We start from the raw sequence: 14,446 nt of genomic DNA, 5'->3' as shown, positions 1-14,446 counted from the left end.
GATGGCTGGTGGTGGGTGGGTGGGGGTGTCAGAGATCGGGTAAAAACAATAAAATTTTAAAATTGATTTTTTTAAATTGTTGTTTTTCTCAAAAAAATGTTATTTAAACTTCGATGAGAGTTTTGAAAAATGTTTTCTTAATTTTTGAAGGGAAGTCATTTTCCTTAATTTTGAGGAAAATGAGTTGATTTGAAAAATATTTTCCAAAAGTTTTGTCCCAACCAAACATGAGAAAATTGAAAAATATTTTTCAGAAAATGTTTTCCTTTATACTCTTAACCTTTATTTGTTTGGTTAAATCCAATTAAATCTCCTAAAGATGAGCCATTTTTATTAGGAATAATTACTAAACTACACAACTTTACTTTACCTATTCCCTATATTTTCCTACTCTTTTATTAAAATTTAAAAATCCCTTTTTTACACCCAATGATACTTAACTTTTTATGTTAGAAATTAAAACTGAAACTTTCCCATCCTCAAAATTTCGCCCAAATTCTTCCCCCTAAAATATTCAGATAAAATATTAAAGTTAATTTGATTCAAAAAAATCCAATACCTATTCATCTGCTTTAGAGTTCAGAATTGATTTATCATCTTCTCCAGTAAGATTTCTTCCTCTTTTTTTTTTTTTTTAACTTTTGTGTATTTCATGTTCTTCCTTTTCTAAAAAATTTATAGTTTTTTTTTTCAGAATCGAAAGTTGTGAAGAATTGAGTTCTAAATCGTTGCATGACCCTATTGTAATGACAACTCCAAGTTCTAGCAAGAGATCCTCTTCAAAAAACAGACATGCATCAACTTCAAAAGACCCAAAAACCCCAAAGAAAAGGGGTAAAAAGGTGGCACCTCCGATTATTCGACCAACTCTACCTACGACATCTACATTTGTATCCCTATCCATCCTGATTTTTGTATCTTTTTTCATTAGTTTGATGATTGTTTTTTTTTTCATTTAAGTATCGTTTATTTTAATTTTCATTGCACTCATGGAACACAATTTTTTTTTTTGATTCTTTTATGTCTTACACATAAATATTAATGTTTCGTAGATAATATTTTAAGTATCAGTTTATTAATTTTTGATACGTGATTTTTTTGTCTATTTATATAATGACAAATAAAATATTTAGGTATTGCTGTATCTTTTATGTGTTGGACAAGAACATTAACGTATCTAATCTGTTTAAGTTGAATATTTTGTTGATATTTAGTATAAAATTGCATGAACATTAATGTATCTAATATTATTGTTTAAGTATCATATTAGTATGTAGATGTTATTTAGTATCAATTTTCATGAACTTTAATATATCTAAAGTGAACAGAAATCACACTAAGAATATTGATTTTTGTGTGATGCTTTTTTTAAGTATCAGTTTGATTATTTAGTATAAAATTGCATGAACATTAATGTATCTAATAATATTATTTAAGTAGCATATTGACATGTAGGTGTTATTTAGTATCTAAAGTGAACAGAAATCACAGAAGGAATATTGATTTTTGTGATACTTTTTTTAAGTATCAGTTTGATATGTTTATATAAAGACTAAGTATTTGTGTAGCTTTTATGTGTTGAACATGAAAATAATTGTATATAATATAGTAATATGTTTAAGTTTAAATGTTTGGTTGTTATTTAGTAATAAAGTGCATGACATATATATATGTAATACTTTTGTTTAAGTATCATATTGGCATGTATGTGTTATTTAGTATCACTATTAATGTACATTGATGCATGTAAAAGTTAACAATGATACTCATTAATGTAATGTTGTGTAACATTCTTCTTGTTATTTAGTATCAGTTGAACCACAACATGAATTATATGTCGGTAATAGTATGGAAATTGTTTATATCTGTTGAAGATTGATAAAAATTATTTATTTAATTGCAGAATATGATTTATGTAATTAAACATATTCCAAGGAATGCTGTAAAATTTGGTCCACCTACAACACCATTTATAGATTTTCATTGGGTGTTGGTTGTGGTTGTTTTGAAGGATGATAAGAGTGTATGAATCATCTATGGGGTCAAGGAAAAGAGTGCATTCTGTAGAGATAAATCAGTTGTCTATAATGCTTCCAAACTATCGACATGATAGTGGTTCCTTTGATAAAATTGAGATAATTAATTGGTTGTTATTAGAGGAGTACAAAGACAAGGAAACGGGTGAACTGTTGGATCCACGACATTCCTTTGCAGTGGAATATGCTCAAGATGTTATGAAACAACAAAGCGATAGCCTGTTAGTATTGTAAATCAATTTATTTACTTAGATATTCAATTCTTTTTTTAATGTATCTTCATTTTTGCAAGGATTGTGGAATGTATGTAGCTGCTTATGCAGAATACTTGAGTGGTGAAATCAACATTCCATCTGTTAGTTTTCAGAGTGAATATCTTCGCAACAGATACAGAACATTGTTATGGAGGTATGGTATGGACAAAGTCAAGGCTGGATATGTTAGTGATACCGACAATCTTGCAACGCCAAAGAGTGGTTACACTACACAGGCATAAGGTGGATTGGTTAAATTAGAGTAGTTGCAACGCCAAAGAGTGGTTACACTACACAGGCATAAGGTGGATTGGTTAAATTAGAGTAGTTAGGTTTATATAATGTTGAAGTTAAGTTAATTAGTATTTTGTTTTATAACTTGTCCTTCCAACACAATATTAATAAGTATTTATTAATTTGAAAAATTCTTTTCGTCAAGAAATGTATTTCAATTTCAATTTTTGTCTCTAAATATATAATTTAATTAACAGTAACGCGCTATGAATTAATTTTATAAAAGTAATATATACACAATTATTGCTGATACACTATAAACTTTGTTAACAATATACATGATACTATATTTACATAATTATTACACAAAATGATACAAAATAATTAACTTAAAATATTTAGTATTTCAATAAATCACAACGTCTGATACAATATTATCATCAGATACACAATATTCATAGAGTTATTAAGTATATGATACATATTTTATCATCAAAAATAAATTTGTGCATCTTTAACAATTAATACACAATAATGTAATTAATATATTTAGTATCGTTCAACATGCTGCAACATATAAAACTCTATATATATTTAGTATCGGTTACAATTATGTGTCTGATAACAAAAATTTGTTATCAGATCCATTATATTTTTACCATTTTATGTAAATGAGACTATACAAATTATCAATATCATTACACTTGATATAATACAATCAAAATCGATATATTTAGTATCACTACATATTTTGTATCTTGTAATATTTATATGAAGTTATAATCACATTAAATGAAAAAGTTCAAATCTCATATCAAACTAAAAATATCCACAAACATTATTACACATGAAGCATAAAACAACAACAAAAAAATAATCATCAAGAATATTTTAGAAAGAAGGTACATGTTCTTATATTGTGACCTTCTTGTCCACAACGTCCACAACAATTACTTTTTGTTGCTAGAGGATACATTCCGAATCCAAGCTCATGTTTCTTAATTTCTATGTACAATTTCAAACTCATATCAGTCCGAATACACAAAGTAGATGAATTACCTTCAACAACATATCTAATCTCGATATTTTTTTCGATTCATCAACACTCAACTCAGCCGCAATTGCTGAAATAAGATTCATGAACGAAATATTTTCTCCAACTACTATCCCATTACTTTTGTATCGATCGTATATAACATCACTTTCTCATGTTCCAGAATATCTTAACAAGATCAAAATATTCATTATTTGAATCTTCACAAATTGCGTTCCAACTATTTTAAATCAAGCTTTACGTATTTTTTTCGAAGAATAAAGTGAAGGTTTGACAATTTGAAATTCACTAATGTCATCAATCAGTTAGACGTTTATGCAGATTAGACGCTAGTTTTGTTAAACCTCCGCTTGAATTGTGGGACAAATTTTATCCCTTTTTTATGTTATAACTTATAACAACAAATTAAATATTAAAGTATCTATTCGCTCTAATTTAAGTATCATTCCTCAATATTAAGTATCCGGATTCATATAAAAAGGAGATTTTTGGTAAATAGATAAAGAGTAGGGATAGAAAGTAATTTATCCATTAGACTATGTGATTTGCCTAATTTTTACTTATTATTATGATAATTTATTTCACTTCAACAAATCTTATTTAATGAACTTTCTTTATTTTGGTCACTTTTGACAAAGCTTACTTTCATTTCCATATTATTTCAAAATGTTTAAGTTTAATTCTTTTCAAATGATATTTTATTATTTTAAATACTTTTTGAAGTTAGTCAAAAAATTTTAGTCAAGTCGTAGGATAACCGCATGTTAGCGGGCGTTTCAAATTCCTTAAAAACCTTCTTGAAGCGTAAATAAGAACTTCTTACCCATTTTCTCTAAATTTTTTAAGACTTAATCAGTTAGAGACTTTCTAAATTAAGTTTTCTTGTTTTCTTTAAAAAATTAAGTTTTATACTTAGAACATTTCAAAAAGTGATTTTTCTAAAGATGGTAAAATTACAGCATAACAAATAGCACATCTTTAGGGATATGAATGACAAATCTTTAGGAATGTGTAATCTTTATTTTCTCTATATAATGGAAAGACTCTCTCACTTTGAGAGACGCTCAGCAGAAAATTGACACATTTGTAGTTGAATTTCATAATTTCATCCTAACACCAATTGATATCTTCTATTCGTGGTATCCATGGTTGTTTTTTTTTTTAAAAAAAGAAGAAAATCACCTCTAACAATATGTTTGGATCATTGTAATTGATTCTATTGTATTGTATCGTTACTATACCTATAATGTTTGTTTTGATTGTTATTTAAAATGTATTGTACTGTATTGTTAAATTTCGTTGTTACGTAACAATGAAAACTCCTATTTTATGAAACAATCAATTTTGTGTGTTCCCATTGTTACTTAATTTCTTTTTCTAATCATTTTTTACATAATATTTCAAAATATTATTTTACCCTATACCTTAATTATTTAAATTTAGTCAAATCTCCTACCCTAGAATAATTAAGAATATTTTAGTAAATTTATAAATTATAACACAGTATGATACAATCAAATCAAAAAAATTAAAATGTTATTAAACAACAACAAACAACACAGTCTAACCAAACATTGTATCTACCATACAATACTAAACAATAGAATAGAATATAATACAATACAATACATTATGAAACCATGATTAACAATGATCCAAACAAAGTGTAAGGGTCAAGAAACGAGTTTGTCATCTTTTCCTCCAAATTCTCACATTTCTCAAGAATTTCGAGCATATTAGTTATGTAAGACTATCATAGGGAAGAACTAAGTTTTTCCTCACGTCTTACATTAAAGATTTTCGATAGTAAGATCAAATCTGGGTTATTATTCAAAGTCCATGATTTTTGAATTTCTTTATTTCGAATGTGTTCATTGATTATATTATTAATTTTATTATGCTATATCTTGATGATGATCTTTGATTGATTTCGGACTCATGCTATTCCACCACATTACCCTTTTTGAACTAAAGTTAATTGAAATTTTTTTCATAATATTTCATTTACATTATTTTCACGAAAGAAATAACATCAAGATTATCGCGAAGTATTTCAAGAAAATATTCTTATTTTAAGCGTCAAGTGTATTATTTTGAAAAAAGAGTACAAGAAAGTGTATTTTGCATTCAAAATGCATATTTTCATAAAGGAAGTTTAGATAGTAATTCTTTAAAGAAAGTTCACCTCAATTTTGAGAAAGCATAGTCGTATGTTTTTTAGAAAAGTATAGTTAAGTTTTAAAGTAAGGTCCAATTCAAATTAATTTAGTTTTAATGAAACATTACTGAGGATAAACTCAAAGTATTAGGTTATCAATTTCCCCCTAAAGTGGGACCTTTTCCCTATATGGAACATTATATCGTTATTGAGCATTAATGCATTATTTTGCAAGTAGTATTGGACACCAAGTGGATAAGGGTTCAGATAATCTTAACCCATAACCGTGTCGCTAGTGTAGGATAAGATCATGTGGTTGATTGGGGCGACTCCTGATATAGCTAGCTCGTAGTGAAGGCTCAATGATTGGATCCATTAGTTAAGTTCGTCCTATATCATGACAAAGTATGTGATAATTTTTGAAACGTGGGTAAGACGTTGCATTATCATAATTCTCAATGTGATGGTTGTCTGTTAGAGAAACTCCCTAAGAAAGTAAAGTTATATTATTTTCCACTATTTGTTATTATTATATTTTCATTCATAAAGTTTTTTGTTGAAGTACAAATACATAACTATTCAATTGACTTTATTTCAACCTATCTTCAATGTTATTTATTTAGTTTAATATGTTCAGTTTTAGCCATTTATTTTATTCTTCTATTTTATATATCGTACATTCCATGTACTGATGTCATTTGACGTTGCATCTTTTAATGATGCAGATTTAGGTATTCAAGATCGACAATAGATGTAACTGTATAATCATTTTCATCTAGCTTTGGCGATAATTCAAATTTCACAACTATGCCACCAGCGCAGGATATGATGGTACCTTTGATTCAGGTGAATCCTTAAAAATTCCCCTGGTAAGGGCTCAATGCTGGATAGACTAGTTAAGTTTATTCTATACCCTAAGTAAAGTAATGACTTTGGCAAGATGGACAAGATATTGTATCATCAAAATGCTCAAAGTGATGGTTGCAATTAGAGAAATTCTGTACAAAAGTAAAGTTATATTATGTATAATTTTTGTCAAAGAGTTTTGTGTTAAAGTACAGATACATGCATTACTATTCAATTGACTTTATTTTAGTCCATCTTCAATGTTATTCATTTAAGATTAAATACTTGAATACATAATATCAGAATCTTGAAACACGATAATCTTATATAGAGATCATTAAGGGAACATACCTGATAAGGAAGACATTATCACAGAGAAAATCGGAAGCGTTAGTCGTAAATTGGTTTCTACCTTCTTGCCCTAACTTTATGTTATCACAATCGTCGACGATAAAATTATTGTAGAGAATATGTGGTTAACCCTAATGGGTGGAGGGAGGACCTATTTATAGAGGTTATGATTTAAGATGGAACTTTCATATAAAAAAGTAACCAATGTACGGACGAGATCTATTCCTTATTAAATATTATTTATGGTATTACTTGGATTACAAGTAAACTTAGGCCATAAGTAAGAAATAATTAATAATAATAATAATTCTTACATTCTCCCACTTGGACCAATAACCATATATCATTAATATTTAATAAACATTAGTTGCGTATGCAATAGATCTCTTCTATAATGTCCATCATGCATACCACAATATAACAAACTACTAATGTGAGTTAAGACGGTTGTACATAAATTTTAAGCTACGTACTTTCTTCCATATACTACTATATTAGCAACTTATCATACTAGGTTCATAAGCTATAAAAACATATAACATTAAGGTCCACAATAATGTCTCATAGAGACTCATCTTGTAATTTCTCAAAAACAATAATGTGTACACCATTATGAGAAACAATATATATATTAATTTATATCATAAACACATAATTTGAGCTCAGAGTGTAAAATATCATAAATGTATCAATCATAAGTATAATCAAGACCCATTTTTTGAACATGTTCTTTAAATGTCTTTGTTTGTAAGCCTTTTGTTTATAGATCTGCAATCATGAGATAAGTTCTAATATTCTTAAGTAACACTCTTTGTTTCCGAATTTCTTCCTCGACAGTAAAGTACTTTAATTCCATATGTTTGAAACATTTGGAGTACTTATCATTCTTCGAGAAGAATACTGCTGCAACATTATCACAATAAATTTTTAGCGGCTTGGTAATGGTGTTGACAACCCCAAGTCCTGAAATAAAATTTTGCAGCCATAATGTATGAATTGTGGCTTCATAACATGCCATAAACTTTGTTTGCAGTTTTACAGTGATCCATTCCAGGATTACTTTAACATCTTTCTAACATTCTGACCACAAAGCTAATATATGGTCTTGTACAAGTTTGAACATACATCAAACTTTCAACAATAGAAATTTAATGAATTGAGACCATTTCCTTTTCTTTCTATATCGTTCTTTGGGCATCGCATGAGATTAAATTTGTCCCCTTTTTATGAATATGAACTATTCCTGCTGAACAATAGTTCATATTAAAACTCTCTAGAACTCTTTTGATATAGCCCTTTTGAGACAGTCCCAATAATCCTTGTGATCTCTCATTTATCCCTATCACATAGGATGTCTCACCCATATCTTTCATTTCAAAGTTCATAGAGGGAAAATCATTTGTCTCACGCAATTATTCCTAAATCATTAGCAACAAGTAAAATTTCATCATCATACAGGACTAAAAATGTAAACTTACCCCCACTGATCTTTTGGTATATACACGGATCAACGATAATTTTCTTAAATCAAAAAGGTGTTATGGTATCATTAAGCTTTTAATTTCAAAACCCTTTGGTTAGTCCATATAAAAATCCTCATTCGAGGTCTACAATAAAAAAAACAGTTTTCACATCCATTTGATGTAACTCTAAATCATAATGAGCTACCAAAGTCAAAACAATTCTTAATGAGTGTTTCTTTGGGACCGGTGAAAAGCTTTCTTTATAATCAATGTATCTTTTTTGAGTGTATTACTTGGCAACAAGTCTGGCTTTATATCGTTCAATATTACCATTTAAATCACGTTTGGTCTTAAAGACCCATCTACAATCGAATATTTTAGAATTTTCTGGTAATTGAACAAGATTCCAGACTTTGTTGTATTCCATGAAACTCTTCATTCATGGCATCAATCCATTTGTCCGACTCTTTTTTTTTGTCTTGTGAAAATGAATCTTTATTAATTTCAATGTCAAAATCTAACTTTTGCAACTAAATCACATAATGACCAATTTCCTTTATGTCATTGTTTGTGATTCATTTGCGCCAGATACTTGTGAGTTAGTTCCTTCTTGAAGTGTTTCACCCAAATGTTGTTCAACATTATTATAGTGTTTTTCAACAAGAGGAACAACATTTGTAATTGGTGCGGAAGTAGGTACATTCATGGGCAATGAAATATTTACCCTTACATCATTAATTTTCACACTTTATCGTTCAACACTCCCACCAACTTCACCATTCTCAAGGAATTTTACAAATAGACTTAGATATTGTTCTGATTAATTACAATTTTCATAATATTCAATACCTCTATCTGACCTAATTAATTATTTTAACTTTTTTATCTAATTGTCTTTCAATCTCATTAACGTACACTTTGAGAGTGTCTGCTGCTTGAGATTTTTCTTTCAACAAATAGATAAATCCATAACGTGAAAATTCATCAATAAAGGTGATAGAATATTTTTCTCCACCTAAAGATGGAACAACAAAGGGTTCGCAAACATCCGTGTGTATTATTTCAAGAAGCCGAGTGCTCCTTGTGACACCTTTCTTGGTATATTTGGTTTACTTTATTTTAATGCAATCCAAACATATATCAAGATCAACAAAATTCAAATTTGAAAGAATTTAATTTTTTACTGATCTTTTTAATCGTTCTTTGGATACATGACCCAAACGTTTAAGCCACAAATAAGCAAAATTTTTATTTAGTGAAATTACGTTTAATTTTAACATTTTGATGAATAGTAAGTAGGAATTTAGAAAAATTATTATTGAGTTTTAATCTATATAAACCATCATTAAGAACACTAGAACTATAAAAAAAAATAGTATTCTTATATAAATTGAAACATCCATGTCCAAATTTAAAATCAAATCCAGAAACGTCAAGTCTTGAAAGAGAAATCAAATTTCTATAAACTGAAGGAATATAAAGAGTATGTAATAGATGAAGGTGATGTTCAGTCTCCAAGATCAAACGATAAGTCCATATGCCTTCAATTTTAGCCTTCATACAATCTCCCATGAACAAGAAATTTTTTCATTTGATTCGTAGTTTGGATCGTAGTGAATCCCTTCAACATAGTGGATACATGAGTAATTGCACCAGAATCAAGCCACCAATTATTATTAGAAACTTCAACTAAGTTTTATTTGAAACATACAAAGGCACTAAATATATCTTTCTTTTCAAATTAAGTTTTACGTTTCAAGCAATCTTTCTGATAGTGTCCTTCCTTTTTACAGAAATGACACACATCATCCTTGAGTTCCTTGTAAACATCTTCTGAAACATTAGCAGGTGCTTTCTTTTTCTTAAACTTCTTGGTTTTCACTTTAAGTCATTTACTAGCTCCTTGACCCATGAGGTTAATGGAATGACATCTTTGTTACTTAAGTCTCGACTCTTCTTGAGTAAACATACTAGAAAATTCACTAACATTTCGCTTATCCTTATTAGTGCTACAGTTGATTTGGAATGGTCTATACTCAAGAGACAATAAGCTCAGAATATACTGAATTAAGAAGATGTCATCCACTTTCATGCCCAAGGTTCGAGGTCTTGCTGCAATTTTGGTCATCTTGATGATATGATTTTGTATACTACACGACCCATCAAACTTCATGGCCGTGAGTTCAACCATTAGTGTACCAACGAGAGACTTATCAACAAAACAAAAACATTCTTCCACAAACTTATAATACTTCCTGACACTTTTTGTTTGTGAAATAATACTTTTAATGTTGTTAGCAACAATCATTCGCATGAACATAAGGCTCAATCTGTTAGAGCATTTCCATGATTGATGAAAAGATTTCTCATCCTTACTGCTCTTATTAGTAATGACAGTAGGTTTGTCAAGTCAAGATCCATCACACCTAAGTGAAACTTGACTTGTTCATGACATTCAGAGAAGTTCAATCCATTGAACACAGTAACAGACGAAGCATGCGAATGAAGAGAAATAACTGCAAATAGATACATGTTCACATATAAAAAATAATGTGAATTCAGTAGAACGATAAAAGTACATCGTAATTCTACTTTGTGTAGATACTATGACACACTATCATAATTTAAATATTATTTTTTTTAAAAATCTTTAATAGGCAATTAAATAATTTTAACCAAATATATACAACATCTTTGTATATACAATATATTTTTAATTGAAAATATTAATTTACTTCATAATTTTTCACTACTCGTAGAATAATAGATTCACCTTTAGGCAAAAACTTTTAAGTCCTACCAATAGTGAATGTCAATTTATCTATTTATTTTCAATATAGGCATTTAATTAACTTTCATAGATAAATGATAATGTTATGAGTGCATATTTTTCTCAACCATACTAGTTTGGCCACTTTGATGACTAACAAGCTATATGAATACAAATGCATACATAATCTCATGAAATTTTGTGCATGTGAATAATTTTAAACATTTTAGTTTGACCACTTTGGTGACTAACAAACTATAGAAATACAAAGTACACATAACATCATAAATTTTTTGTGCATGTGAATGATTTTAAACATTTTAGTTTGGTCACTTTGGTGATTAACGATCTATATAATCATAATACATGCATCAAGTTGAAAAATCAGACCCAGATTCTCTTGGAGTATTGAATGCGCCAAAAAATAATGAATTGTACTAATTCACATATATATGCCAAGTGAACATAAATATTATATGTGTGAACATTAATTTTCTAGTTTGACGACTTTGGTGACTAACAAACTATATTTCACTGAGTACACACATATTATTTATTACTTAATATAATGATCACTTTAGTTTATTGCACAATCTAAAATAGAACATAATTATAACATTATGGGAGAAATTAAAATTTTCAGAATTCGTGCAATCTAAAACAAAACATAATTATTTGTTTATTTAGGAATGGTGGGCGGTAATTACTATTTATTACCCTCCCAAGGCTGATGCGGTTATATAATTTATGAAGATTATATGTTTAAACAATCCAGGCTCTGATGCCACATGTAAGATAAATACTTGAATACATAATATCATGTTCTTGAACACGATAATCTTACATAGAGATCGTTAAGGTCACATACCTAATGAGGAAGACATTATCACAAAGAAAGCAAAAGCGTTAGTCGTAAATTGATTTCTACCTCCTTGCCCTAACTTTATGTTATCACAACCGCCAGCGATAGAATTATTGTAGAAAGTGCGTGGTTAACCCAGGGGTGGAGGGAGGACCAATTTATAGAGGTTATGATTTAATCTGGTACGTCCATCAAGTAACCAATGTACGAACGAGATATATTCCTTATTAAATACTATTTATTGTATTACTTGAATTACAAGTAAACTTGGGCCATAAGTAAGAAATAATTAATAATAATAATAATAATAATAATAATTCTTACAATTCATTTAGCTTAATATGTTCTGTTTTAACCATTTGTTCCATTTAACCTATTTCACATATTGTACCATCCATTCCATGTGCTGACGTCATTCAACGCTATATCTTTTAATGATGTATATTCAAATATTCAGAATAAGGAAAAACAAACATATCAGTAGTATCACTTTCATCCAGCTTTGGAGAGACCTCCTAGATTTCGGAGGTCTCTTGTTTATTCATAATATATATAGTTATTAGATGTTATTAGTAGAGTATTTAGTTAGCTTGGGATCTTGTCCATGTAACCTATATTTGGTATTTACAGTCTTCATAGAAGAGTTAGTTGAATCTTATTATCAATTGTTTTATCAACATGTCTTATTTAAGGTTTATTACTTATAAATGATTGAAGTTATTTTCTATAGTAGTGGCATGTCCACCTTTAAACAACTTCCACTTATTTGTCCAGTCTTGATCACTTTAATAGTAAAACAGGTTAATAATTTGCTTGGGACCATAAATGGTTTTGAGTGTCAATCACATCTACGGTGTAGGTTCGAGCATGACAGAGTATTAAATTTGTCTCCCATTATTGAATCTGGCTCTGTTACTACTTGTTAGGATCTGAAATAATCAGGTGTAACGCGGAAGCTAGCAAAGAAAACCTCTAAAGACCACGAGTAAGAAGACAAACGAAAAATATACCAAAAGATACAAAGGTTTAACGTGGTTCAGTCAATCGACCTACATCCAGAAAGGAGATGAGTAATCCACTATAAATATGAGAGTACAAATACCGAGGGAAACAACCTCAATCAATTCACTCGAAATACATGGGAGGTTCACACAAGTGATAACACATCAAGCTTGTGACCCACAAATTCTCCCCCTAACCAAAACTCTCAAAGCCATTAAGACTACATTGTGAATGTTGATTAAGTTAGAAAAAACATGACTCTATTTATAGAGTCCTAAATATTTTCCTATCAGAAAACGGATTCGTCAAACTAAAACCTTTTCCTAAAAGGAAAAACTATTTATGGTAAGAAATTCAGAGCAAATAAAACCCAAAAAATCTCCCCTTGGCCTGAATTTCTGACAAAATAAATTTTTCCACCTTTTTCACTTAATCTTCAACAACTTGATTCTCCTCTCCATAATCTCCTTTGCATAATTTATGTCTCAACACAAAGAACCTCTCTGAATCAATTTCTCAAACAAAAATTTTAATACTGTTGATATACAGTGGTTTCACGGTAATATTAATACTTTTTCCTTAAGTTTAGTGTGTCCAAAAGCCTTTTTGTGCTAATTTTTATATAAGTTTCTCCTTATTTGCAGGAAATCTGTCCAAAGATGAATGCGGAGGTTTTTGAGCGAATAAATGTAGAAGAGACCACCTACGGAGCTTGTGACGGTCCGACATGCTTGTGACGGTCCGTAGGTGGCAGCGTAGTGTAGCTGCTGAAGGAAGATGGGGAAGTCTGACCAAGTGTGGGGTTACGGAAAACGTGACGGACCGTCGTAGCCATGACGGTCTGTACTGCAGGTTCGTCATGAAGATCAGAGAAGTAGCCCCAGTACCCATATTCCAAGAATTCAAGTGTTTTGGAACGGAGACCCTCGACGGACCGTTGTGCTTGTAATGATCCGTCATACCTGCCGTCGAGGGTAATGAAGAGAGCAGCAGAAGAAATTTCATCAAGTATGGGACGATGGAGTCCATGACCGTCCGTCGTGACCACGACGATCCGTCGCGATGTCCGTCGATCCAGCCGCGTTTTTGACAGACTTCCAGCAAATAGAGTCCTTGTTTAATTAGGTTTTTATTTTCTATAAATAGTTTGAAAAACCTCGTTTTTGAGGTTAGACTCTGGATTATTAGGAGACTCTGGATTATATGGTTAGGCCCTTGATTATTGTTAGATTCTTGATTATTTTGAGATTCTTTAAATGGATTGTTGGTGATTTTTGTTGATTAATCAAGCGAACTTTTGGATTTTACTCCTTCTCATTGAAGTAAGTACATGAATTCTTATACCATATATTTGAATATTGTGATTATGACTATGGGTAACTAAACTCCATAACTAGGGTTGTGGGAACCATAGGC

This window comes from Solanum pennellii, chromosome 9, assembly GCF_001406875.1.
Source record: "Solanum pennellii chromosome 9, SPENNV200".
In the NCBI taxonomy this organism is placed as follows: Eukaryota; Viridiplantae; Streptophyta; class Magnoliopsida; order Solanales; family Solanaceae; genus Solanum; species Solanum pennellii.
The sequence above is the reverse complement of the archived record's forward strand: the minus strand, read 5'-3'. Positions refer to the sequence as shown.